This window comes from Gracilinanus agilis, chromosome 3, assembly GCF_016433145.1.
Source record: "Gracilinanus agilis isolate LMUSP501 chromosome 3, AgileGrace, whole genome shotgun sequence".
NCBI lineage: Eukaryota > Metazoa > Chordata > Mammalia > Didelphimorphia > Didelphidae > Gracilinanus > Gracilinanus agilis.
The window spans coordinates 500,861,977-500,889,510 of NC_058132.1; the positions used below are offsets into that span (position 1 = coordinate 500,861,977).

Consider the following 27,534-nt stretch of genomic DNA (forward strand, 5'->3'; position numbering starts at 1 on the left):
CCATACCATTGTTGGGTTTGTACCCCAAAGAGATCATAGATAAACAGACTTGCACGAAAATATTTATAGCCATGCTTTTTGTGGTGGCAAAAAACTGGAAAATGAGGGTAAGTCCTTCAATTGGGGAATGGCTGAACAAATTGTGGTATATGCTGGTGATGGAATACTATTGAGCTCAAAAGAATAATAAACTAGAGGAATTCCATTGAACTGGAAAGACCTTCAGGAACTGATGCAGAGCAAAAGGAGCAGAGCCAGAAGAACATTGTACACAGAGACCAATAAACTGTGGTAAAATAAAATGTAATGGACTTCTGTACTAGCAGCAATGAAACGACCTGGGACAATTCTGAGGGATTTATGGAAAAGAACGCTACCCACATTCAGAGGAAGAATTGCAGGAGAGGAAACACAGAAGAAAAGCAACTGCTTGAACACATGGGTTGATGCGGACATGATTGGGGATGTAGACTCTAAATGACCACACCAATGCAACTATCAACAATTTGGAAATAGGTCTTGATCAATGACACATGTTAAAACCAGTAGAAATGCATATCAGCCATGGCAGGGGGGATTACGGGGGGGGGGGTGAAGGGGAAAGTAAGAGCATAAATCATGTAACCATGTTAACTTTTCTAAAAAATAAATATCATTAAATGTTAAAAAAAGTCTTTCACAGTTTTTTTCCTATATAAGCTTTCCAACTTTACCTAAGCTGGCACCATTGTTAAGTTCCAATGAAATAATATGTATCACAATCTTTTCAAACATAAAAATACTATAAATGGCTATTATTATGTTCTGTCTCACTATTCTGGGAGTGGAGTGTAAACTGTATGAATACATCAAGCTGTTAAAAGAAAAAAAGACTAGATGAGTTACACAGATTAGCCTTGATCCAGTAAAGAATAACACTTGATTTTAGCTTGCCCAACTATAAACCAGGAGACACAGTATATATCAGAAACTTTACCAGAAAATCAATCATATAGCCTAAGTGGCATGGACCTTATAAATTCATTTTGGTGACCCCTACCACAGTCAACGTCAGAAGCAGAGATCCTTGTTTCCATGTTACACACATTAAGTCATCCAAAGAATTGCCTCAGCAAACAGACACAGCCATAGAAAAACAGCAGTCAAAAGATCAAAGTGCAGTAGAGCAAAGTAGAGATACTGACCATTAAACATAAAGACAGCAAGTAAAACAGTAGACTCTAACAGCATTTATAATAACTTTTCCAAAATAAAACACAAAAAATATTTTTGGCAACACAAAAGTTTTAACACAATGCAACACAATAACATGACAGTTCTGGATATCTGCAGGTGACAAGCTCTTCAGTCAAGCTAGACAACAGTAAAGACAAAGAAAGCTGTACAGATGAAAACCAGAAGAGACACTGAGACATCGCAAGGACACCACAAAGGACAATGCAGAAGAACTACACAAAGAACTGAACTGTTAACTATGTGAATTGGACAACATCACCACAGAAGTACAACAACATCATGATCAACTGTGGAAGATTAGGTTTGAATCATACAAGGTTAATACATTCAGACAACAATCAGGTCATAACCTCAATACATGCATACAGTAGAATGCATGCAGCACTCTATGGCTGATTGACAGGAGAATTCTAAAGGAAATGGTGAGTATATAACATTACAGAACATGTTAGGTCAGATGTCCAACACATAAACACTTAAATTTACTTCACATGTACATATTGTAAATAATTATGATAAAGAGTACTTTAACCATGGCAAAAGAGAACTTTGTTCCTTACTCTCATTGTTAGAACATCACATAAAAACCTTGTACATATGTATAATACTTCATACTAACCCATGTTAAAATCATTATCTGGGAGAAGATGGATGCCACCTTGACTGACAGGGATGGCAGTTGAGAGTTTGGAACATTCCCAGATGCCATGAGCCACGTTGGCCCCCACCCTATAAATACCCCCTAAGACTACAGTTGGGGTTTCAGAACTCAGAGCTGAGACTTTAGCAAACTTCTCTTGGAGCAAGAACTGGGAGAGGGAGGTGAAGGGTAAAGAGTGGTAGAAGAAGAAGAGGGTAGGTCTGAACCTGAGCTTGCATCCTGTGCTTGATTGAGAGAGCTAGTAATCCATCAATACTATTGTTAGTAGAGCTGAGAGAATACACAGATCATCAATCCACATCTACAACAATAGCCTTCTCTATTCTCTAACTTGGCTGTGGCCAGGTCAGGTCAGAGATAGTGAGAGGGTAAAGACCTGAAGCCTCTACCAGCCCAGCAGTCTCCAGTCCAGATCAAGATTGGCTTAGTAGCCAAACTATAGCAATAGGTTCCCAATCCCCAAAACTATTACTTTTTTATCCTTTCCCCATAAATAGGTAATACAGTGATTTAACAGCAAATACCTTCCTGAGTGGTTATTCTATCACAGCCCCTTAGGAAGAGAGAATCAATTACACAGTCAGATATCAATCATTTCCAAAGCCAATAAATAGCCTATTAACAATTAATCCAACCTTATGTTGGGGCTAGAGAGGTTAACCATCTACCTAACCTCTCAAAGGGTTCCAAATTGGACAACTGTTAGAAAGAAGTCACTGACAGGTTTAACCAAGCAAACCTGTCAGGGAGAAGAGGGATAGATTACAACAACAGCCATTGTGAGAGGAGTGGGTGTTCCTCCTACACCAACTGCAGCTGGATTGGGCCTTGGGCCCCTGATCCCTCCTTCATCCATACTATCCCTGAGATCTACATACCAGCCATTCTCTAATATCTAGAAGGAAGATCTTTAGGGAGATAGTAATAGTAAAGGAGGAGATATACAAAGAAAGAAAGAAACAAGATCAGATCAGGATCAAATATCATACACATAGATATATACCTCAATCCTTCTGTTCTTTTTAACACCCATAATGACAAGTTTACTAATCATAGGGACACCATAGTCAAGGATTTTTATATGAAGATTGTATAGGGACAGAAATTATAGTATAAGTTTATTTAGATAGGCTTATACATTGGTTAAATAAGAGGTAGTCATAAGAAATATTGTGAACTTAGGTAAATATGTTACTAATAGATTAACATTATAATATAGGATAGATATTTACTTATATACTAATAAACACTAATAATAGCTTATTAGGAATTAAGGCTATTAGAAATTATTGTATAAATATGAATGTTAATTTAAAATTGAGTATTAAGGACATCTGGGTTAAGATGGTGGCAGAGTAGAAGCAGCATGCTTAACCTCTCCTAACCCACATATACAGGACTCCTCAAGAGGACACAAAAACCAAATCCAGACGAACAAAGAGACCCCTCAACAGGGCTCAGCACTGAAGGTATGTGGGATCTGCGCATTTCCATGCTATAAGGGGGTGAAATAGCTCTCACTAAAATGCAAATTGAGCAGCCCTCCCAAACACACTACCTACAGTGTCAAAGCCAGCTCACAAGAGTTAGAGCAAGTTTGTGGCATTTGTTAAGTTCTTAGCAGCTACCTGGGATCAGGTCTGCTCCTGAGAGCAGCAAGACTTAAGACGCCAAGAGGCTAATGAATGCAAACTTTGAATGCAGACCTTGAGCTCAGGCACAGACCGTGAGTGCAGGCACAGACCTTATGTGGGGCACAATGTGGAGGGGTGCATGGCTGTGGAAGCAGCATCCTGAGACAGTTAAAGGAGAATTGGGCAGAGGAGCAAGCAATGGGACCACCAGGAGGCTTGACCCTGAGAACACCTAGACTTGAGAGCCCAGGAGTCTAAAGAGCGCAGACCAACCATGGGCACAAGAATAAAGCTGAGAGGGTTGTAAGGTGCTATGACTCAGGCAAAAACTGCTCCACAGCTCAATAGGCAGATAGCCTGTCTGCCTCACCCAGACTTTTGACTGAGAAAGAAAAACAGCATAATAATAATGGCAAGCCATGCACAAGAATCTCCAAAGAGAAAGATCAAGAAGAAAACTTTAACACTCGACAACTTTTACACGGAAAAAATCCAGACAACAAAGCAAACATCATAGAAGAACAAACAAGTAATCACATCTAAACCTTCCCAAAAAATAAGAATTGGTCACAAACTCTTGAAGAGTTCAAATCTGAGATCATAAGAAAGATGGAAGAGATTTGGGAAGAAAAGTGGGAAATAGCTCAAAAGGAAATTAACAGGTTAAAAGAAAGAAACTCCCAATTGGAGAAAGATGCCCAAAAATCAAAAGAAATGATACTTAAACAGCAGGAAACTATGAAAAACAGAATAGAGTAAATCAAAAAGGAAAATCAAAAGATTATAACAGAAAACCAGTCTCTAAAGGCAAGAATTGGGCAAGTAGAAGCCAATGATCTCTCAAGACAGCAAGAACAAATAAAGCAAAGTCAAAAGACTAATAAAATAGAAGAAAACATGAAATATCTCATTGAGAAAATGACAGATCAAGAAAACAAGTCTAGAAGAGACAATTTGAGAATAACTAGTCTTCTTGAAAAAGCAGAAATTAATAGAAATTTGGACTCTGTACTACAAGAAATTATCCAAGGAAACTGCCCTGATATTCTTCAACAAGAGGACAAAATAGATATTAAAAGGATCCATAGATCACCCACTGCAGTCCAGTGGTTCCCAAACTTTTTTGGTCTACTGCCCCCTTTCCAGAAAAAAATATTACTTAGCCCCCTGAATTTTTTTATTTTAATAGCAATTAATAGAAAAGTTAAATGCACCTATGGCCATTACTCTGGATCACTGCAGCACCCACAAGGGGGCAGTAGCACCCACTTTGGGCATCACTGTTCTACACTAAACCCTCAAAAGGCAATCCCCAGGAATATAATAGCCAAATTCAAGAGTGTCCAAATAAAAGAAAAAATTTTACAAGACAGAAAGAGACTTCAGATATCAAGGAGCACCAATCAGGATCACACAGGATCTAGCAGCCTCCAAACTAAAAGACCACAAGGCTTGGAATATGATATTCAGAAAGGCATAAGAACTAGGTCTACAACCATGGATCACCTACCCATGAAAACTGACTATATACTTCAAGGGGAAAGTATGGGCATTCAACAAGATAGAAGATTTCCATATATTTGCACAGAAAAGACCAGGACTAAATGGAAAATTTGATATCCAACCACAAAAACCAAGAGAAACATGAAAAGGTAAATAAGAAACAGAAGGGAAAGAAAAATTTTATTTTAAAATTTGCCTTTTTAAGGGCTTCAATAAGATCAAATTATTTGTATTCCTATATGGAGAAATATTATGTATAATTTTCAAAAACTGTATTCACTATTATAGTAATTAGAAGAATTATTCATAGGGAGAGGTTGGAGTACTAAATGGTCTAACATGATATGGGGGAGAGGGGAAAGAGGGCGGTGAATAGTAGATGGCACCAAGAGAAACTTGAATGAATAAGGAAAATAGGATATTCTATACTACACAAAGAGGGCATGGGAAGGGGGAGGGGATGAATACTATTATAAGAAGGAGAGGAAGAGAGCATTAAGAGGTAATATTTAAGTCTTACTTTCAGAGGAATTAACCCTGAGAGGGAAGAGTAGCTACATACATTGGGATATAGAATTCTATCTAACCCTACTGACAAAGTCAGAAGGGATAAACCAAGGGGAGGCGGGAAATGGGGAAGTCAAAAGAGGGAGGGGAGGAGAGGAGGGAGGGAATTTATTAGGCCTTAAAGAATAAAAAGAAGGGACTAAAAAGGAAGGGAGTGGAAAAAGAAGTAAAACAAGGGAGGGGACAAGGGGAACTAGTTTAAAACAAACCACTGGTTTAAAAGGAAATAACATAAAAAGAAGGGATAGAACTAGGAGAGGATACCAAAATGTTGGGGAATACACAACTGATAATTATAACTTTGAATGTGAATGGAATGAACTCGCCCATAAAATGGAAGCAAATAGAAGAGGGGATTAGAAACCAAAATCCTACCACATGTTGTCTACAAGAAACATATATGAGGCAGGTGGACATACACAAGTTTAAGGTCAATGCCTAGAGCAAAATCTTTTGGACTTCAACTGAGAAAAAGAAGGCAGGAGTGGCAATCATGATTTCTGACAAAGACAAAGTAAAAATAGATATGATTTAAAAAGACAGGAAAGGTAATTACATCCTGATAAAAGGCAGTATAGACAATGAGGAAATAACAGTGCTCAATATGTGTGCACCAAATGGCATAGCATCCAAATTCCTAAAGGAGAAACTGGCAGAGCTCAAAAAGGAAATAGTAAAACCATACTAGTGAGAGATCTAAATATTCCTCTTTCAGATCTAGATAAATCAAACCAAAAAAATAAATAAGAAAGAGATGAGAGGTGAATGAAATCCTAGAAAAATTAGATTTAATAGAAATGTGAAGAAAAATAAATAGGGACAAAAAGGAATACACCTTCTTTTCAACTGCACATGGTGCATTCACAAATATTGACCATGTACTAGGGCATAGAAACATAGCAAGCAAATGCAAAAGAGCAGATATAATAAATGTAACCTTTTCAGATCATAATGCAATAAAAATAATAATCAGTAAGGGCACCTGGACAGGCAAATCAAAAACTAATTGGAAATTAAATAATATTATTCTCCAAAACCAGTTAGTTAAAGAAGAAATCATAGAAACAATCTATAATTTCATTGAAGAGAATGACAATGATGAGATATCCTACCAAATTCTGTAGGATGCAGCTAAGGCAGTACTCAGGGGAAAATTTATATCCTTCAGTGCATATATTAAAAAATTAGAGAGGGCAAAGATCAATGAACTAGGCATGCAAATAAAAAAACTAGAAAGAGAACAAATTAAAAATCCTCAGCTAAAGACCAAATTAGAGATTATAAAAATTAAAGGAGAAATCAACAAAATTGAAAGTAAAAGAACCATTGAATTAATAAATAAGACTAGAAGCAGATACTTTGAAAAAACAAATAAAATTGAAAAAATACTGGTCAACCTAATTTTAAAAAGAAAGGAGAAAATCAAATCAGCAGTATCAAAGATGAAAAGGGAGACCTCACCTCTAATGAAGAGGAAATCAAGGCAATTTATTGTCCAATTATATGGCAATAAATATAGCAACTTAAGTGAGATGGATAAATATTTACAAAAATATAAATTGCCTAGATTAACAGTAGAAGAAATAGTATACTTAAATAATCCCATATTAGAAAAAGAACCAAAAAAAATCCACCAAAGAACTCCCTAAAATGTAGTATTGACAGAAGTCTTCTTAGTTTGTTATATTTATGCATTACCACAGAACAAATTAAGAAAGTTACAAAGTTTAAAATTGCTATATTTTGTGTCACAAACTTAACATTTTTGATTGTATAAGCATGTTCAAATTTGTTTACTATTTGTATTCAAACCCAAGTCTTTCCTAATTAAAATTTCCCAATCCTTTGTCTTTAGCATAGAAAAGAATAGATAGTTTAGGAAATAGCATAGGTAAGAATTTTCTTATTTGGGGGGATTATAGATAGAGAAGTAAGATACATAGTTAGAATAGCATAGTGTAGACTTCAACTTAGAAGAGGAACATCCAGAGGTTTTCAGGTTGAAAACCATCAAAGCCAAAAGCAGCATTATTGTAATGATATTTTGAAAATCAATAGGGAAAGCAAGTTGATGGACAGTTATCTGGCAGGAGGTACCATATGCCAGGACAGTTAAAAGTTCAGGTATATAAGGAAGGTTTTGAAAAGGGACAGGGTCTCAATCGGAGATTTTTGGGGTAGTTTGAGGTTGTGGTGGTGGTAAGGGTAGGCCATAGGTTAGCTTGAATTACCAGCAACCTGCACTAACCAATTTATAGTCCCAGATCCTGTGATATCTTTATACCGAATAACCTGTGTCTGATTCATACTCCAAGAACAAGCAACATCTCTTGGCTAAACAACCTGATTTTGGTTGAACTCTGTCTGGCCCTGCCAGGCTGGCAACTGGCTATCAGCAATTGACAATTGACAAGACTGATTACCTCCACTTTAAGTACTATCTTTCTATCATTAGTTTAGATTAAGAACCTCCTGTTTCCCTCCTTCCCAAGTTCCTAAGCCTGATAACATTAAATCTTTTAATTTAATGTCAACTCTATCTTAAGGCTTATTAATTATATCCATGGGACATTTGAGGAAAAGGATAATAATATCAGTTATAGTAAGATTTAAGCTGCAGTCAAACTCTAGGTTTATCCTTACTAGGCCAGATTAGTCAATTAGAAGTATCTGTATAATTCCAACTACAGATTCTTCATTTGGCTGGCTATTTTGGGAAACTGTTATTCTGAAGTTGAGTTTAGCAGATTCACTATGACCATTTTGTGGGGCCCTTTGTGTTTCACTATCACAACTTCAATGTTACACTTAGTTATCACGCAGACACTCAGCTTCAGTTCCTCATATCACCAGGACCATTATAACAGTTGTATGGGTGAAAATGTTATCAGCAAGAAGTAGTCATAGTCACGAATTCTGTAGAAGAAAAAAGTGTGGTACATGGAAGGAGTGCTAGATTCAGGATTCAAGAATTCAAATTTAAATAAAAGCTATAGAAAAAAGTATATTATATGTATAAGCATGGACAACTAACATTTATGGACTTCATCTATTTTAAGGGGTGAGGAGTATAGAACTAGATAATCTCTAAGATTCAATCAATTTTAATGCTATGATCTAAAAGATAACACAAACATGAATTGCACAGTATGGAAACATGTGCATGGATTACACTCAATGATGTGCTAGTACATGTTTAACAATTGGCTCACTAGGGATAAAATATACATACAAATATCTTTAAATATTATCTCTTTTATTAACATTTTCTCCAACACTTTCTTAGGAATAGACAACTAATGAAACAATGAATCAAACTGATTTGTGACATATGCTCATTTCTGAAGAATAAATTTTCAAATTGAAATTTTTTTTAAATCAGCTCTAGGAAGACAATTCCAATTGAATGCAGCCCACCTCTCAACCTATGCCAGTGGATGGACTACTTACATCAATGAGATCATACCATTCCTCATCCTCAACTGCCCTCTCCCTTACATCATCCTCAACACTACCACTCCACAATAGCCCACTCCAGATTTTCCACTCTGCCAGTGTGTAATGCTTATTCCACAATTAATAAACTTTTCATCTAAGCCTCATCCTTTCTTATTCTTTCAATATTCTGGCACTTGTTGAGTCCTTGCTCCCTTTTAATGACAGTGGTTCCCTCTTTGGCTGCACTTTCTGTCACTGGCTACACTTTTTCACATGATCCAATTCATTAGTCATGATTTAGGGGTCAGAATATATCTTAATCCTTATCCCCACTTGCAGATTCTTTTTTTAATATTTTTTATTTTTAGAAAAATTTTCCATGGTTACATGACTCATGTTTTTACTTTCCCCCTCACCCCTTCAAACTCCCCCCCATAGCCAACACACATTTCCACTGGTTTTAACATGTGTCATTGATAAAGATTTATTTACATATTATTAATAGTTGCCTTGGTGTGGTCTTTTCAAGTTTACATCCCCAAGCATGTCCTCATCAACCCAAGTGGTCAAGCAGTTGTTTTTCTTCTGTGTTTCCTCTCCTGTAGTTCTTCCTCTGAATGTTGGTAATGTTCTTTTCCATAAATCCCTCAGAATTGTCCTGGGTAATTGCATTGCTGCTAGTACAGAAGTCCATTACATTCGATTTTACCACAGTGTATCAGTCTCTGTGTACAATGTTCTTCTGGCTCTGCTCCTTTCGCTCTGCATCAATTCCTGGAGGTCTTTCCAGTTCACATGGAATTCCTCCAATTTATTATTCCTTTGAGCACAGTAGTATTCCATCACCAACATATACCACAATTTGTTCAGCCATTCCCCAATTGAAGGGCATACCCTCATTTTCCAGTTTTTTGCCACCACAAAGAGCCCACTTGCAGATTCTATTTCTATCACCATCACTAATAGAAATGCTTTACCTTTAAAGTTAATTCTATTCAAATTTTTTATGCAGTCCAAATCCAAATGACCATCATGGACCCAAAGGGCATTTTCTTTTCTCATTAAGTTTAATAGTTAACTAACAGTCTCTCCCCTAAATGATCCTGCCTTTCTTTTATGTTACTTCAGCATTCAAATTCATGTTCCTTCAAATAGCCTAATTTACCAGTCCTCAGTTTTCTCAGTTCCTGTGATGTATTCATCCTCTCCACCTCAGCTACATAGACTTGGTTATACTCCTTAACTTATCAAAGACAAGTGTTCCGTGTCCATATTCACAAACAGTGAAATTTATTTATCTAATCATATTCTTTTATCATTCCATCTTCTCCTATGCCTTATAAGCCCTAACATGTTCTTCGTTCTCATTATGACTTTCATTCCCTCCATCATTTAGTTCTGTCCTAGACCATTATGCCTGCAAAGGTTTATTCTCCTTCCTTCTGTAACTCAAGTTTTTGTTACACCATCTCATCTACACTATTCTCTCCTCTTTAATCCCTTGACTCTTTCTCCTATTACCAAATCCCAACCCCTCCTCTTTTTTCCTATAGCCAACTTGCTAGGTGATGAGCCTTTTTGAAGCTAACTTAAAAGATCCTTGGACAATTCACTTAGTCATCAGTCCTATACTTGAAGCTTTGGAGCATTTGGTAGCAACTGATGGATCTTAGATTCCACTGGTATGACCTTCAAAAACTCAGGGTCATCTCTGTGCCATGAGGTGGCAGAATATGACTTCAAAGAAAAGTGCTTTCCATTTTAGAAATGAAGATTATAGATCAAATATCCTTTTGTCCTGTAGCTGGTTGTGTTAGAGATGAGACACAAGCCTGTCTTCTTACTCCGAATAATGTATTCTTTCTAATTACTATACCGTCCTTGTTGCTGTGCCCTTGGAAGAGATAATGTCACATAATACTTAGAAATAAATTGGTCCAGTCTTGTTTAGTAATTGAGATTGGTCCCAGCTTCATCTGGGACATGTAATTGTCTTAGCTAGTAGCAAATAGCGTTCAGAAAACTAAAATAATATTATGCCTATTGTTATTATAATATTCTCATCTGGTAATTTATTTTATAGGTAGTGAGTGACCTCTTTAGAGATTCGCCATTTAAAAGTGTTTCAGGTCAGAGCATAATTTAGTGTTGATCTTTTTAACATCAATCAACTACCAAAGTAATGAGGGAATTGAGGGAATCGGGAAAACAAGTGGTTAATTGTAGGAACTGAGTGATCCACACTGACTCCATATTGTGAATCAATTCTGGAGTTAGCTTAATTTCTATTCAGTGTTGGGTCAAGTTCAAATTCTCTTCTAGGAGAAAACTTCATTCATTTGTGAGAACTGGAAGACAATCTTTTGTTTGAACCTAGCCCTAAGTGCCTGGGAAACTAGGCTATCTGTATCTGCTGTTTAGAGACCCTTAACTAAGAACCTAGGTTATGCTGACCCATAACAGTTAGATTCCAACACTGATGCAGGAAACTTATTCACAATTATACTTCTTAAGCAACCTATATTTTTTATCTGAAAACTGGCCCCATACAGATCCATCAATGATTGTTTCCATGTTGTTTTATTGTTCACAGATACATGAGGGACTTGTAACACTTTCTTCTCTGAATTCAAGGCATTACATATGTTCACTCTCACGTTGGAAAGTCCCTAAATTTTCAACCAATTAGAAATCAGATTACCTAATATTCTATTGTTTTTTAATTAATTGGCCTTGTTTAATTAATTGCTTTTAATATATAAAGGTTTCTTCCCCCCACCCCATTTCAGGGTCTTTGTTTATAAAGAGGAGGTCAAATCTCAGTTTGTTGAGCAATTACCAACCATTGTTTTATAAACTGCTATATTCTGAAGATAAATCTTTGTTTCCTTGGTCTTTTTATCTTTCTCCCACCACAGAAGGGAAAACTGAGTACTTCAATAGTGGCAGCAAAAAGGGTATGATGAATGCAAACCAGTGACGTAGGGAACAAGAAATTCTTTAAGTTCTGGGGCTATTTTTATTTTATAATTGTCTTTGTTTCTCCAGTTAACATTAATTTGATATCTGATTAATTAAATTAAGAAAGTTATAAACTGCTACAAAAAGTATTTAGTCAAAATAACTATTGGATAGAATCAGAGGACATGTTTATTTCCTGCCTCTACCTCTTAGAACCAATGTGAAACTAAGAAAGTCACTTTACCTGTGTAGATTTTAATTTCATTGTCTCTAAAATGAGTTACAGGAAACAATCATTAAATTCCCTTGAAATTCTACAAATTTTTGTTCAGATAAACACTTTGGTTTTCTGTTATTGATTCTCCAATTTCCCAAGTTGCAAAGAAGAGAATAAAAACATTTTCATATGTTAGGCCTATATTGGGGTTGTAGTCCTTCTACCTAAAATATTTCCCTGTCTCTATACATTCTATGAATGATATGACAACCGTATCTTTTTCAATAACTTTTAAAATGTCTGGAATTAGTCTGCTGAGAAAATAGTCCAATAAATGATTCCACAGAAGCTTTTTTGAATAGGTACTAATCTCCTTACTCACCATGGGAATCAGCTTATTATTAGATTAAATGGGTAATGAAGGGGTTGAGCAGGTATTGAGTTACCTCAAAAGCTATTATATCAGAAAAAATAAACTCAGCAGATGTCCAAAGGACAAGTAAAATTCCACAAGGGATAACCACAGAAAAAGAAAGAAAACATGTATAGTATCTATAGTGACATCTCTAAAGTATACCTTTTCTATCAAACCATAATCATCCTAAGCTTGTGTAATGGAAAGAGCACTAACCTAACTCTGCCTTTAATGAGTTATATACCTTTTTGGTCCCCTTGCCTCTTAGATCCTCATCTATAAAATGCAAGGGTTGGACTAGATTTTTCCCACCATCTCTAAAACTCTAAATTTTTTATAAATTTATTTTTATACTAGATTATATTTCCCCATTCACAAGTTATCATTTCAAAAATGCTTACTCTTCACACATATTGGGTTTTCAGTTACTCTTTAACTTCTAAGTTTGGGGTTGTGTTGGTCTTCTTTCCAGTGTCATAAGCTAAATACTTGATCACCTCTAAACAATCAGGAGAGCTCAGAAAAAGCCTGAGTGTGATATTTTAACATGTAATTTAACATATTTTAACATAACAGCTTCATTTTGGTGTGGACAAAAAACTGTCAATGGGCATCCAAGAACTAAATTTACAGACTTCTGCACTAACAATGCAGCAGCAGCCACTCCTCCGTATAAACATGGAGCTATCCCAGCTACAATAGGATCTAGCTGTGCACTGTAGTATGCAATTGGATGATAATTTGGCTCTAAAGTCTGTGCAAGAACATCTGAAACTAGACCCTTCCACTCATGAAGAAACAGCACAAAAGGTTTTTCATTGTCTGGGATTCCAAGTGCTGGAGCAGATAGAATTGCTTCTTTAAGTTTTGTAATTGTCTGTAGATGTTCTGGCTTCAATTTGAAAAGTTCAGGTTCTGCATCTCTTGTCAAATCAATAAGTATCTTAGTCAATTCACTGTACCCAGTGATCTATTGCCTGCAGAAACCTGTTGTTCCCAGTATGGCTTTTAGTTGTTTCTTAGTCTTTGGGGCACTTAGCTTCTGGATGTCTGCAATACATTTTGGGGAAATGCTTCTAGAGTCTCCAGACAAAACAAATCCCAAATACTCAACTTTTGGTAATAACCATTGAAGTCTAGCCTTATAAACATTATGTCCCCTTTTACACAACTCACACAAAAGAAATTTGCTATCTCTTAAATATACTTTAGCACTAGGAGAAGCTAAAAGTATGCCATCTACAGAATGGACAAGTTTACTTTCTTTGAATTTGATTGTCTCTGGATTTTTATTAAGGATTTGAGAAAATAAGGATGGACTTTGACAGAACCCTTGAGGCAAACAACTCCAACGGAAACCTCTTCCCTGCCAAGTGAAAGCAAATATCTTTTGTGAGTCTTTGTGTACTGTTACTGAAAAGAAAGTAGAACATAAGTCTACCACTGTGAAATATCTACCACTGCTTGGTATTGATGAGATAATTGAGGCTGGACTTGGAATAATAAAATGGCTACCTGCCAGTCAGAGTCCAACCTCCCAGCCAGTCACACCAAGATTCTATAGCTCTGGCTAAGCTTGGTAGAGCAGCACTCAGAATTCAAGAGACTGTGGATGACAGTTGCCCAAAAAATTTTTTTTTAAAAAATTGGTCTTAGCCTAGCTGGCTTAGCCAAATGTAATGTGGAAGAGTCCTAGAGGGATGTTAGATGTTACATCCCACCTAGGAACTCCCCAGGGCCAGTGAAGCAAAAAAAAAACTTTGGCTTATGAAAATAAAGTTTATTTTATAAAAGGAATAAAGAAAACTGGTAGGTATGACCCTAGCACTATTAAAATTAACTCCACATAACTTCTAAGTCTCCTGCTTAAGGAGAGCCTTTGGTTTCTTCTCTGGGCCCTGCTTATAGCTTCCTGTTCTATCTAAGAAAGACACATACCCCCAATGCTATCTGACTTAATCTAAAGTTACTACCAATAATTAATAAGAAAGGGGAAAAACTCTGGATTTGGCTGCTGTATTAAGTAACCAAAGTTATAGATAGAAAGCCTTAATTAGCTAATTAACCAATTAATCAATTAACCAATATAATTCTGGCAGCTCAACCACTTGCAGATGAAAACTGGACTCGGGGAAATTGGTTTCCTCCAAGCAAATCCTCTACTTGGATGCCAAGGACTTCTCCAAGAAATCTTCACCTTCCAGGGAGAATCCCTCAGAGTAAAAACCCTCCTTCAGCTTGATGGGAATTGTAGTCAGAGAGACAAAACCCACTCCCAGCTCAGAACAAATCCAAGAAGGAAGTGAAGTTCAGTTATTTTCAGTTGTAGACCCACAATTCCTTTCTTACCCAGAATGTTTTCCCAGGGCTTATCTCAAAATTCCCTTCTTTCAACTAACCCTACAAAACCAGGCCATCCCTAACTATATTCCTATAGATAGACTGCCTATTTATTGGGGGGGGGGGGAGTAATAGTGAAAGGGAAAGGAAAACAAAAACATTAGCACAATTATCAACTATTGTTCACTTCTCTGCTTATTAGTCATAGATTTAGAGCCAGAAAGGAATCCCCTTCACTCAACCCCTTCCTTTTACAGATGAAAAAGCTAAAAATCAGGAAGGTCAAATGAACTTTCCAAGGTTAAACAGTTAACATAAGAGGAAGGACTTGAACCCTGAGCCTCTGACACTGGAACCAGTGTTCTATCCCATGTTGCAATTCTTAATATAGAAGAATGAGCACCAGTTATTCTATCTTGAGCATTCTTAATCTTTAACAATCTGGTCTCAGCCTGCTCTGGTGGTGGTGATGGTGGTAGTTGGTGGTTTTGTTTATTTTTTTTACAAAACTCTTTGTTTTTGTGATGCATTTACCTTATGATCATATATATTCCTTTCACTACCTCTACCTACAGAGTCATCTCTAGAGAAAAGAATCAGAAAACATTCCAGGGAACTGTGGGAAGGAGGTGATCTTAAAGGCCAGAGCAGAAACTTTCTTCTCCCCTCCCTCTCCTCGCATCTTTTTTAAAATAGCCGCTGCAGTTTAGTCCCTGGCTAACCTAGCTGAGAGGGGCTCTGCAAGGCCAACCTCGGGTTTCCAGGGGACACAGGATAATGCAATGGCCCAACAAGGAGTCCTCCCCCAAAGCAAAGAGACCCTCCTTCGATCCTACAATAAAAGGCTGAAAGATGACATTAAGTCAATTATGGATAATTTCACTGAGATCGTAAAGACAGCAAAGACTGAAGATGAAACTCAGGTCTCCCAGGTGAGCAGGACAATTATGAGATGCATGTGAGAGCTGCCAATATTGTCCATGCTGGGGAATCTCTGATGAAGCTCATATCTGACCTCAAGCAATTTCTCATCCTCAATGACTTTCCCTCGGTGAATGAAGCCATTGATCAGCATAACCAGCAGCTTCCAAGCTTGCAGGAGGAATGTGGCAAGAAACTCATTTCCCTGCAGGATGAAATATCCATTGACTTTTACGAGCTAGAGGAGGGATATTATTCTTCCAGGTACAAATAGGGCTCCGTACTTCAGAAGATTGTGAAACTGCCTCCTCTTCTTCATCCTCCTCTCCCAGAGAGCAGGCAGGATTGCTGGCCAAATCAGTGGCTTAGGAGGAGGCCTTTGGTCCCTCCTATAGCTGGGCCTCCCAGGGTTACTGGCCTTCCTGACTTTTGGGTTTTTTTTCTCACCCTCATGGGATAATGTCTTACCCTTGGAGCTCTGTGAAGGCCAGTACAGATGGCAGTAGTTTCTTCATGGTCCCCTAAAGGAAAAACTCACCTCTTCTTTGGTGACCCAGGTACTTTCTGTGAAGAAGTCAGTAATGCCAAAGTGAATGGAGACTGAGCTATGGGTGTGGGTACTCCTCTGCCCCAAAATAATTGATCTTAGAATCTAGACTCAACCATTATACCCACTGTAGATTTTATTTATCTATTATTTTTTGGATTTCCCACAGTAGATACTTAGAGTGTCAGAACCAGGAGGAACAGACCTTTAATCTCATTTAGTATAAGGTCATAAGTAAATGACCTTAGAAAACTAAGGTCATTGAAGGAAAGGTGACTTGACTAAGGCAAAAAAAAATCTTTCTCTAGAGGCCCACACTACACTAAGGTGCCTTTATAAATCAGCCTCCTGGACAAGGTGGCCCCTGCTAATTCTATACTGTTTCAGTTGCTACTCTATTATGCATTTCTGTTGCTAGTTTTTGCTTTGATTATAGGCTGACTTCTCTCAGCCAACTAGCCGATGCTTGTTTCTCCCATGGAGGAGATAGATGCTATGGAAGCATAAACCAATTTTAACATTAACCTGAACTAAATAGAATCAAGGAGACAGATCGGATTCAGAGTAAGTGAGGAAATGAGTGGAAAAATCTCCAATTACACACTGTATTTCAAAACCCAATCTTAATAACTTTGGGATTATCTATTTTGGGATTCTCTATGTTATGTAAAAATCATAGCCTGTCAGAACTGGAAAGGGACTTAAAGATCATCTAGCTCACAGGTTCTTAACATTTCTTTTTATTTTTATTTTTTTTTTTTGGTCATGAATCTTGTTTGACAGTCTGGTGACGCCCATGGACTCTTTCTGAGAATAATGTTTTCAAACAATACAAAGAAATACTAAATTACAGTTAGAAGTTAGTGAAAATAAAGATATAAATTTTGTTTTACTCAAGCTTATAGTTCCCCTGAAATATTTCCACAGTTCATGGACCCCAGGTAAAGAGCCCACCCCCATCCCCAAAATATCTCAGTCCTATTTTACTGAGTCCAAGGGAGAAAGTGAATGGTTTTCCTGTGCCCAGTAGACACAAAGTTGATGAATCTTCAGATTTATCTCTTTATGCTTCCTTTTCCACATTGGACCTATGTTATATTGAAACCCTGGGAGCCAAGAATCCACGCTGTTGGTTGACAGGTGGGTCTGTTGAATATCGGAATGTTCCCAGAGGGCCGTGAGGACAGGGGAGAGAGCAGTTGGCCCAGAGGGGTATAAAACACCCTGGCAGCCCTGGCTGAAGGTTCCTTTCCTTCCCTGAGACCTGAGATCTGTGGATCCTGGTCTTGTGGGATTGAGACTTGCTGGGCTCAACCTTGCAAGATCCTCCTGTCTTGTTCCTGATAACATTATCAACCTGTACCCAGACCATCATCTCTGATTCTACTGCCCCTAGATATTAGGAAATCAATCATCTTAGTTATCTAGGTTTCCAGGGCCCAGGAGGGATCCAGGAAGTGGGCAGGAGAAGAAGAAGAGGGTGGAAAGGGGTGGATATCCCAAAGATTGTTTAGGCATATCATCTAGCAAAAGGAGAAGAAGCTGAAACATCAAGCAGCAGTTTGCCTACTCTGGTTTGGCTGTGGCCAGGCTGGACCAGAGGAGCTAACCATCCTGACTCAATATCTGCCTACAGTTTTGAGGGTTTATCATCACCAAAGTAATTAGGGTTCCCCAATCCCTCTATCCAGTCCCAATATCCCATCTTTGCTAAATACAGTTAAAGCCTTTTAAATATCTTCCTGAAGTGGTTATTTATAGCTTCTCTGGAAAGGGAGATACACAGTCAGAGACAAACCACTACCAAGCTAATAGAGCCCATTATAAACTATCAATCAACCCCAGGTGGACCTGAAGGGATAGCATACATTAACCTGCAGGATCCTGCCTGGGCACTGTTATAAAGGAGGGAGGTGTCATATCATCTTGCTTGGGCAAGCCTCAGTTGATCTTGCCCTAGCCACCTATTTGGGCTATCACTGTTGTCACACAATTACCAGTGGTAGTATCCAGTTAAGGTTCTCCTCTCCTCTCTATTTATCACATCTACATTTATTTATATAACACCTAGCAGTGCCTTCAAAATGCTCATGATTGCACCAAAGAGGCTTATAAACCTGATTTGGAAAGGGTATGAAGCTAGATCTGCCTATGAATTTAAAATGTATAATTGAACATCCTTATTACTTACTTTTCTGAAGAGGTTGAGCTTCCTCTCACCTCTTACTGCCCTGAACTATTAAAAATACTCAAAATGTAAAGTGAGTTCACCACTTTTAGAGCCAGAGATCAGCTTGCAAAACAGCACCAGAGTTATTCATGCCAAGCTTTTTATCCTATCCCTTCCCATCTCTCCTGAGCTCTCAGGATCCTTACCCAGTTTTAATTCTTTCACCTGATTTCCTTCAAAGAAGGGACTCTCCCATATTATGCCTCTGGCTTCATTTCTCTCATATGCTTTCTGTTTGTGTTCTAGACAGATGAAATTCCTGTATTGAACTCCTGAGAGTAAAAAAGATAGGGTTTTCTTCTTTGGGAAGAACTCAATGACCTAGAATAGGGGAATCAAGTGACAATGAAATCACACTCTTTGAATGTCTTAAATTGGAAGAGACCTTAGAACAAAAATCGTCCAAGCTGGGAGAGACTTCTAGAACATGGAATGTCTTCTGTAAGCAACCCTGGGGAAATTGTTGTCTACAACTCACACATTTTACATCTGAAAATGAAAATGTCCCACAACTCATATAGTAAGTGAGTGAGAGACAATCCAAGGACTACAACCCAGATCTCTTAATTCCTAGATCATTGTTCTTGCTGTTACTTATCTCCCTTCCTGATTTTCCTCATATTAAGAGTTCAATAAGATTTATTGTCCTTTCCCTCAACATTTTCCATGCTATCTAATAAGATGACCACAGCTGAAATTCTCCACAACCTTCCTAACCCCACCCCAAGTACGTAAATGTCTCAAAGCTGTTCTTGGCAATCCCAGAGTGCCTTAGTGTGGTAGTGGTGAGGGTGATAATGGTGGTGGTGGTGGTAAGCTTGGCATCAGTGAGATAGTCAGTCACCTTTTAAAAATGATGGCCCCTACATATACACCATGCACCCTGACTGCAGGGCCCTTTAAAGAAATAGTAAAGTGGCAAATTGATGAAGATGGTGATTTTGAAACTGTCAACTGTGTCTCCATGCTGTTAAGTATTTTAATCTTATTCTTTTCTATTCCTATTCCACTCCCCCGCCCAAGTCCCATGTAAATAAAGTTTTCTCTGTAAGTAAAAAAAAAAGAAAGGAAGAAAGAAAAAAAGAAAACATTCCACCCTTCTTTATATCATTATTACAGATATTTAAATTTATTCTACTGCTCTAACACCAACAAAGTCTATAGTTATTTTTGAAATGGATTCTACAACTGTTTCTTGCTCCACTGTTTTTTCTATTTGTTTAGAATAGAATTTCTCTTTGTTTCAGTCTTCTTTGAAGAGTGCATCGTATTTTACAAAGTGTTATATATTAAAGTATGTAAAGCAAATTTTTAAGATGAAAAATGTCTCCCAAATTTAAGGAAATTGCTACTTGTTTTGTCCTTTATTATCCTTCAGTAACCATTCCTTTATTTGTCTTAAATTCATCTTAGTTTCTGTTGTATATATCAAATATTCATTCTGAAAGTATATGTTTCTCACTCCTTATATGAAACGAAACAGGTTAGTGATATTGAAAAATTAATGGTAAATCTAATATGAGACACTTTCATGAGGCCTCTAAGAGCCTTCAAGGTGTTGACTGATCCAAGACTCCATGCGTCAATCCTACGCATGGTTTCTGGAGGTTGGTTCATTTGGCCAAGAAGGACCCATGCCAAAAAAAAAAAAAAATATATATATATATATATATATATATATATATATATAGTTCCTAGAAAATTCATTAAGGGATATGGAGCATATAATGAACTCAAGACTTTATTTATCAATTATGTTGATGGTTCCTTGCTAAATTGTGTTACTTCAGTAAAAACTGAAGTGATAAAACAGTGAATGAGTGATATTCCTAAAACACAATTCTGATTACATCTATCCCCTATTCCAAAAACTCTAGTTTACCACAAGAATAAAATAGAAACTCTACTGTTTGACATGCAAAAGCCTTTAACAATCTGGTCCCAGCCTGCTGTCATGGTGGTGATGGTAGTTGGTGGTTTTTTGTTTTTTGTTTTTTACAAAACTCTTTGTTTTTATGATGCATTACCTTATGACCATATATAGTCCTTCCACTACCTCTACCCACAGAGTCATCTCTAGAGAAAAGCATCAGAAAAAAAGGGTAGGGGAACAACTCAGCAAAACTAATATACTGACCAAATGCAGCAGTATATACAATTTCCCATACCCATAACCCCCTATCACTGTAAAGTAAGGAGCTATATTTTCTCCTCTCTTCAGTTGTATTATTTTTTTCTTTCCATTTACATCATTTTAGTCATTGCATATGTTATCTTTATGTCTACTTCTCTATACTTATTACATATTATTTTCCTTCATGCAGTCACTTTATAGTACAAACAACTACCTTATTTATAATCCTACACACATGACATTCTGTCTTCTATATGTAATGCCCACTGACATTAGCAATGTCTTCCATACCTGAAATGCACATGTTCCTAATATCTGTCTCATCAAATTCTTAGTTCCCTTTAAAATCTAGCTGGAATGTGACCTCCTACATGAAGTCTTTCTTGGTACTGCCCCAACTATTTTTTTTCTCCCCTAAAACTTGCCTTGTATTTCCTTTGAATATCTTTTATGTACCTAAATGTGAGCATGGTGTTTTCCTCAAAAGAATTAAGATCCTTGAGGGAAAAGTTTTTATCTTTAGGTACTCAGTGATCCAGATCCTGGAACAATGTCAATTAACCCACATGTTTAGTACCTTAGAGTTCCTGAAGCACTTCCTCTGCAAAAAAAAAAAAAAAAAAAAAAAAAAAAGTCTTACGAAATACAAATATTATTATATTTAAAAGTAAGAGTGAAAACTTGGCATCAAGGTGATTAAATAACTAAGCAAAGACATGCAGCTATGAGAAAAAGTCAGAACCAGGATTTTAGCTTGTCTTGAATATTTTGAATGCAAGTTCAGAATTCTTTCTGCTACAATCATTTTCTAATGGTTCCATAAGAGAGCCGTCATCATCTCTGGTTCAAGTTAAATTCAATGAATGCCATTCACCCATTCAAAGAACACTTATTAAGTGCTTCCTATGTGCCAAGACAGTGCTAGGCACTGAAGATACCATACAAAGAAAGGCAAAAACACTCCTTGCCTCCAAGAATCTCATTCTATTTGGCAATATAAAAAAGGTACATATCTTTCTGCATTTTAAATTCAGAATATCTCAGTCAGGATATGAATAATGTGTTTCATCTTCATTCTTTTGGATTCCTGATTCATCATTGTATTGATTAGAGTCCTAAAATCTTTCAAAATTGTTTTTATAATGTTGTAAATATATAAATTGTTCTTAGTTATGCTACCTTCTCTCTGCATCAATTTATAAATGTCCTCCCATTCACCATTAATATTATCTATTCCATATTTTAATGGCAAAATAATATTCTATTGTATTGCAACACTATAACTTGTTCAGTCATTTCACAATAAGGGGACATCTTCCTTGATTTCCAGGTTTTAGCTCTCACAAAAAGAGCTACTTTATTTTTGTACTTTATTTTTCTTTCTCTGATTTCATTGTGGTATAGGTCTAGTAGTGGTATACATGAGTCAAAAGGAATTCACAGTTTGGTAACTTTCTGGGAAAACTAAATTGATTACTAAATGGCTGGATTGATTAAAAACTACCAATTAGTTGAAATGGGGTATAGAAATAGGTCCCCCAATTCCAAATAGTGCTTTTGCCAGGACATCAAGGCTTCCAAAGAAGTTAGAATCCCTAGTGATTCTAACAAACATCATACTTTCCTTTTTGGGTTTTCCTTTCTCAGACTTGCCATTTCATACATACAATTCAATATCAGATGGTCAGAAAATGATTTCACGTGTTACTTTGCATTCAGTCTGTTCAATGATTTGTCTGGAGTGGGAATTTGAGGGGATCTTGATATATTGCACCCCCTTTAATCACTGTTATAACATTTTGCAATGTATTATGAAAAGCAAAATGATTGACAGTTGGCAGTTTGGAACTTAGAATGAGCTGAGCTTGACAAGACCTGGCAGGTGCAAATTCAGTTGATGGGAAAACTATAAAAAGGAGGATTTGGACTGAGAAAGTTTCTTAATTTTGAGAGGGCTTGGTGGGTTGGTTGGTGGGCTTTGGAGTAGGCTGAGAAAGTCAACTTAAGATACCAGTAACCAGCACTGACCTCTTCTATAGTCTCAGATCCTGTGATATCCTATACAGAACATTCTGATCCAATTTACTCATCAAGAAGAAGTAACATCATTCACCAGCAAATAACATGGTTCAGGACGAAGCCAGCTGGCTCTGCCAGGCTGGAACTGGCAAACAAACCATTAACAACCAACTAGCTTGAATATCCTGGATGCCTTCAAATCACATATCATCTAGTCATCATTAGCTTAGGCCAAGGATCTCCTATACCCTCTTCCCATCCTTCCCTGCTCCTTTCCCTAAACCTGTTGTTATTAAATCTTTAAACTCACCTAAAGTGGATGTTATCATTACTGCAGAGATTAGCGAAAAATATCCTTGAATATTTGAGGGAAGAAGGCGATTCCTTTCAACTGTAATGGCTCAAATCACAGTCAGGCAACATTATCCATTTTCAGCCAAGGACAGGCAGTTAGAAACAGCTGTGTGTTCTTAACCACAGATTCTTCACTTGACTGCCTGCCTTGGGACACTGTTATACTAAAGTTGGGTGGAGCAAATTAATCACAAATACAGTCCTGTGGAGTCCTTTGTGTTTCACTACCACAACTTGTGTGTTACACTTAGGGACTTTCCACACTTATCCAGCTTCAGGCCTCATATTTCCAGGTACTTATATAATATCACTCAAATAATCAGAGAGGCCAGGATAACATGCATATTGATAAGGCTTTATTGCTCATCACACATAGGACAAGGACATTGCTCTTAAATCAGAGACCCAAGATACAAGTGAATTCCCCAATTTATAGGAAACTAATACCATAATTTTCAACTGTGCAAAAGAGTAATAATTGAAGGTTTATGTGAAAGGCAGGGAAGGGGAAGAGAAAAGGGAGAGAGCAAAACGGTATGTAACTAAGCTGTTGACTTAAACTTAACCCTGCTGGGAGTTTCTACTGCTAACCAAAAATAAATCGAGAATAATACACCCATTTTCACTCTATACAGATTGATATTATACCAAAACCAAACAAAATGCAGAATAGACTTGTTAGAATCTAATATACTCCAAGAAAAGTCCAAACCAGGTATTGATGTAAAATTTATGGACATCAGTCTCATAATGGATATGAAAGCCCAGAAGAGATGTTGCCAAGGTAATTAACTATTGAAGAGGAATTGATGTAACATTTCATACAATTGAGTTTTCCAATTTAGCTTTGTCAAGCTAATAAATCAGGATGGTCTGCTGCTGTTGACTTGCTGCCTGAAGTTGATATCCTCATTCCAAAAGTATTTGCCAGTTTCTGCTGACAAGAACTGAATGATTCTAAAGGGTAGGAATTATTTGGGAACTTCCAGTCTCCAGTTCCCCAAATCTTACTCCTTCACACATGTGTTACATATATAAGTTTAAAAAAATCTCTTCATCCCTGTCCATTCCCTTTTTCTATCTATCTCATCTTTATCTGTCCTCAGCCCCAATCCTCCTCTGCCTTCTCCTAATTCTGTATCCTATGAAAACACTACTCCATGACTAAACTCCTCTGAACCTTGAACTCATACACTCCTTCCACCTCCTACAGCTGTCTGAAATCTATCTTATCTTTGCCTTTGAGAATTTTTTTTAACCTGAGATACATGACCTTGATGATGAAGATGATGATGATGATGGTGATAATGATGATGATGATGATGATGATGATGTGTGTGTGTGTGTGTGTGCAAAATTAGAGTTATTTGTATATCCTGTGTAATTTAATTTAAAAACATTATTGGGACCAAGGGTACATAGGCTTTACCAGACTCCCAAATTACCCCAAGTTACCAAAAACTCTTAAAATCCTCTACCCTAGGGATACTATGTCTCCTACTAATGCTGTCCGATCCTCATCTTGTGCCTAATTACTCACAGAGCCGAAAAATTCCAGAAACTTTGTTCTCCACTGTTCTATCACCATCACTCACAAATATTTCCTCCTTCAAAGTTTAAAACATTTAATTATGTAGCCCTATCAAGATCTTTAATAATGTCATCTGTGGAACTCAAGGATACTCTCTCCTTCATCAATAATGATTCTAGCACCAGGCTTATATTCTTTCTCTCTGTCCTCAAACTACTATCATTTTTGGCAATTTAAGTGTCCATTTAGATGCCCCTACTAGCAACTTGGCCTTTTGGCTCCTTAGCCATAAGTAATAATATTAGGACATTGAGATCCTGAGAGGAAAGTAGACAGGCGCTATCATAATTTTATGAATAAAAACAGAAGCCCAAGAAGGTCGATTCGGTCAAGTTCATCCAGTAAGTGTCAGAGGCTGGATATGGTTAACCATGCTGGTGAATTGACCATTTATTGGCTACTAAGTAAGAACTAAGAATAAATTCAAAATATATTACCTGGCCAGGGCTCTTTCTGATTCCTTCTTAGCTGTTGTTTGGATAAGAGAGACATGTGAAGAGAAAAGTCTCAGGAATTTATTTCTTTAAGATTACTAACATATGGTTTCAAGAGCATATGGTCCTATTGTTGATTCTGTCGCTGTTGTGTCTATTCATTATATTTTTAGGTGGAGCATTACAGATGATCAAAACCTTATATGATTCAGGAGAAGAACAAGAACAAGAAGAAGAAGGAGAAGAAGAAGAAGAAGTAGAAGAAGAAGGAGGAGGAGGAAGAGGAGGAGGAGGAGGAGGAGGAGGAGGAGGAGGAGGAGGAGGAGGAAGAGGAGGAGAACCTTTTGGATCCTTTTCTTCTTTTTTATCTATTTGGAGTATTGTAATGGGGATAATTTGAGGAAAGGTGTGTGGGATAAGGGAATTTTGGAAGGAGGTTGTCAGAGACTTGCTAAGTGAGTAATCTAGGTTACAGGTAGGCTGGGATTAAGGAGATTCAGGATATAATAGGACTGAAGTCAGGAGTATAACACAGAAGGGAAACAGAGATCTTCAGGGAGAGGAGAAATTAAACTAAACAGACAAAACAGCAGGCTTTACAGACTGGGACTTAGACTCAAACACAGGCTGAGGGAAATAGACTAAACTGAAATTAACAAACAGGGTTTAGGTAATTTCACAGGAAGGGACTTGTTTTGAAGTTACACCTTCCTCCAAGATGGATACCCAGGCTTCCCTTCAATCCCAGAGTATGTTGGTTCTTTCCCTCTTCTTCCCTCTCTTAATAACTAACTGACCAATTATACTAATAAGTCTGTTAAAACACAAAAGGGTTTATTGTCTTTAAAGGTTGATGTGTCAGGAAAGTGGATCAAAAGGAAGCCCTAACAGTTGACTCAGGAACCTCAGGTGGGGGGAGGGAGGCAGAGATGGAGTCTGAGTAAGGACCTGCCTTTAACTCAGCTTACAAAATGCTCTTGATATCTAAAGGGAATAAATGATGACTGACTAGTTTCTTTATATCTAATATTGTCAATTATAGTTAACCCTTCACGAATTTGAACTCCTCTCTAATTACTCTCCTTATTAACTCCACAGATATATAAGGTAAGGGAGGGAAGGTAGGAAATAATATTGGGAAGGAAGATATAAAGGGTTTATCCAAAATAACAATTTCTTAAATAAATATTTCAAAGCTAGGCTAAATTTCAATTCTACAGATAGGAAAGGAAGCCCTCAGCTGATCTCAGTCCTCTGTCCACCAGAGACCCAAACCAACTGACTTTTCCCTCAAGATTCCAAACCCCTAACTGCTTTAGAACTCAGCCAAAGCTAGAAAAAACTATATGACCCCCTCTCTCTATACTACAGTATTGACTTAATAGTGATATCTCTGGTACAAAGTTTATGCATAATTTAATAGATTTGTCACAGATCTAAATTGTTTTCTAGAATGATTAGATCTGTTTACAGATCTTTTTTCTAAACTTTTGCAAATTCAATGGGTGTGAGAGAGCAATTCAGAGTTGTTTTCATTAGAATTTCTCTAATTATGAGTAATTTAGAGCATTTTAAGATCACTGTTGTTAGCTTGTATTTCTTCCTTTGAAAACAGCCTTTTCATATCATATCAACTCCCATTAGGGAATTACATATTCTTATAAATTCGAATAATTTCTCTATATGTCTTAGAAAAGAAATCTCTGTCAGAGAAACTTGCTACAAATTTTTTTCACTTATCTGTTTCTCTTATAATTCTTGTTGTTTTGGTTTTCTTTGTGCAAAACATTTCACATTACATATTAAGACTCAAATAGGTACATGTCTTAGGCAGAAAAACAAATTAGAGGAGAATGGGAGAGGTTATATGCAAGAATTATAGATAAATGAAAAAGCTAGTGTCCAAACAAGAGGTAGGAATGGCAAGAATGCCTGAGGTGGATACTTTTGATTAAATGATATAAAAACATTGTACAAACGTTATATAGAGAAATTACTCAAATTTATAAGATGAACCATTCTCCAAAGGCTACTTGGTCAAAGGCTATTAATAGGCAATTCTAGCAAATAATAAATTGGTATTGGTATTGTAGTGAACATGTAAATTAATTTAAGAAATATTCTCATTTTTACTATGTAAATGGAATCCAGCATAAGTAATTTATAACTATTTTTTTGTTAAATTCATGTAATTTCTGTGTCTGTCTTGGAAAGTAGACTAATATATTTTAAACATTTTATAGTTAATGTAAAATGAAATTTACTTTTCTATTTTCATGCTAGCTTTTGCTAGTAATAAGCAGAAAAGCTAATATTTCTGAGGGTTTGTTTT

General features: G+C 36.9%; 2 pseudogenes; both read left to right on the forward strand.

Moving 5' to 3' along the window:
* The window catches only part of LOC123241774, a 52,193-nt pseudogene extending 38,859 nt beyond the window's left edge, over window positions 1–13,334 (forward strand).
* Window positions 13,335–15,754: 2,420 nt separating this feature from the next.
* LOC123239770 lies at window positions 15,755–16,167 on the forward strand (annotated as a pseudogene).
* The last annotated feature ends 11,367 nt before the right edge of the window (window positions 16,168–27,534 follow it).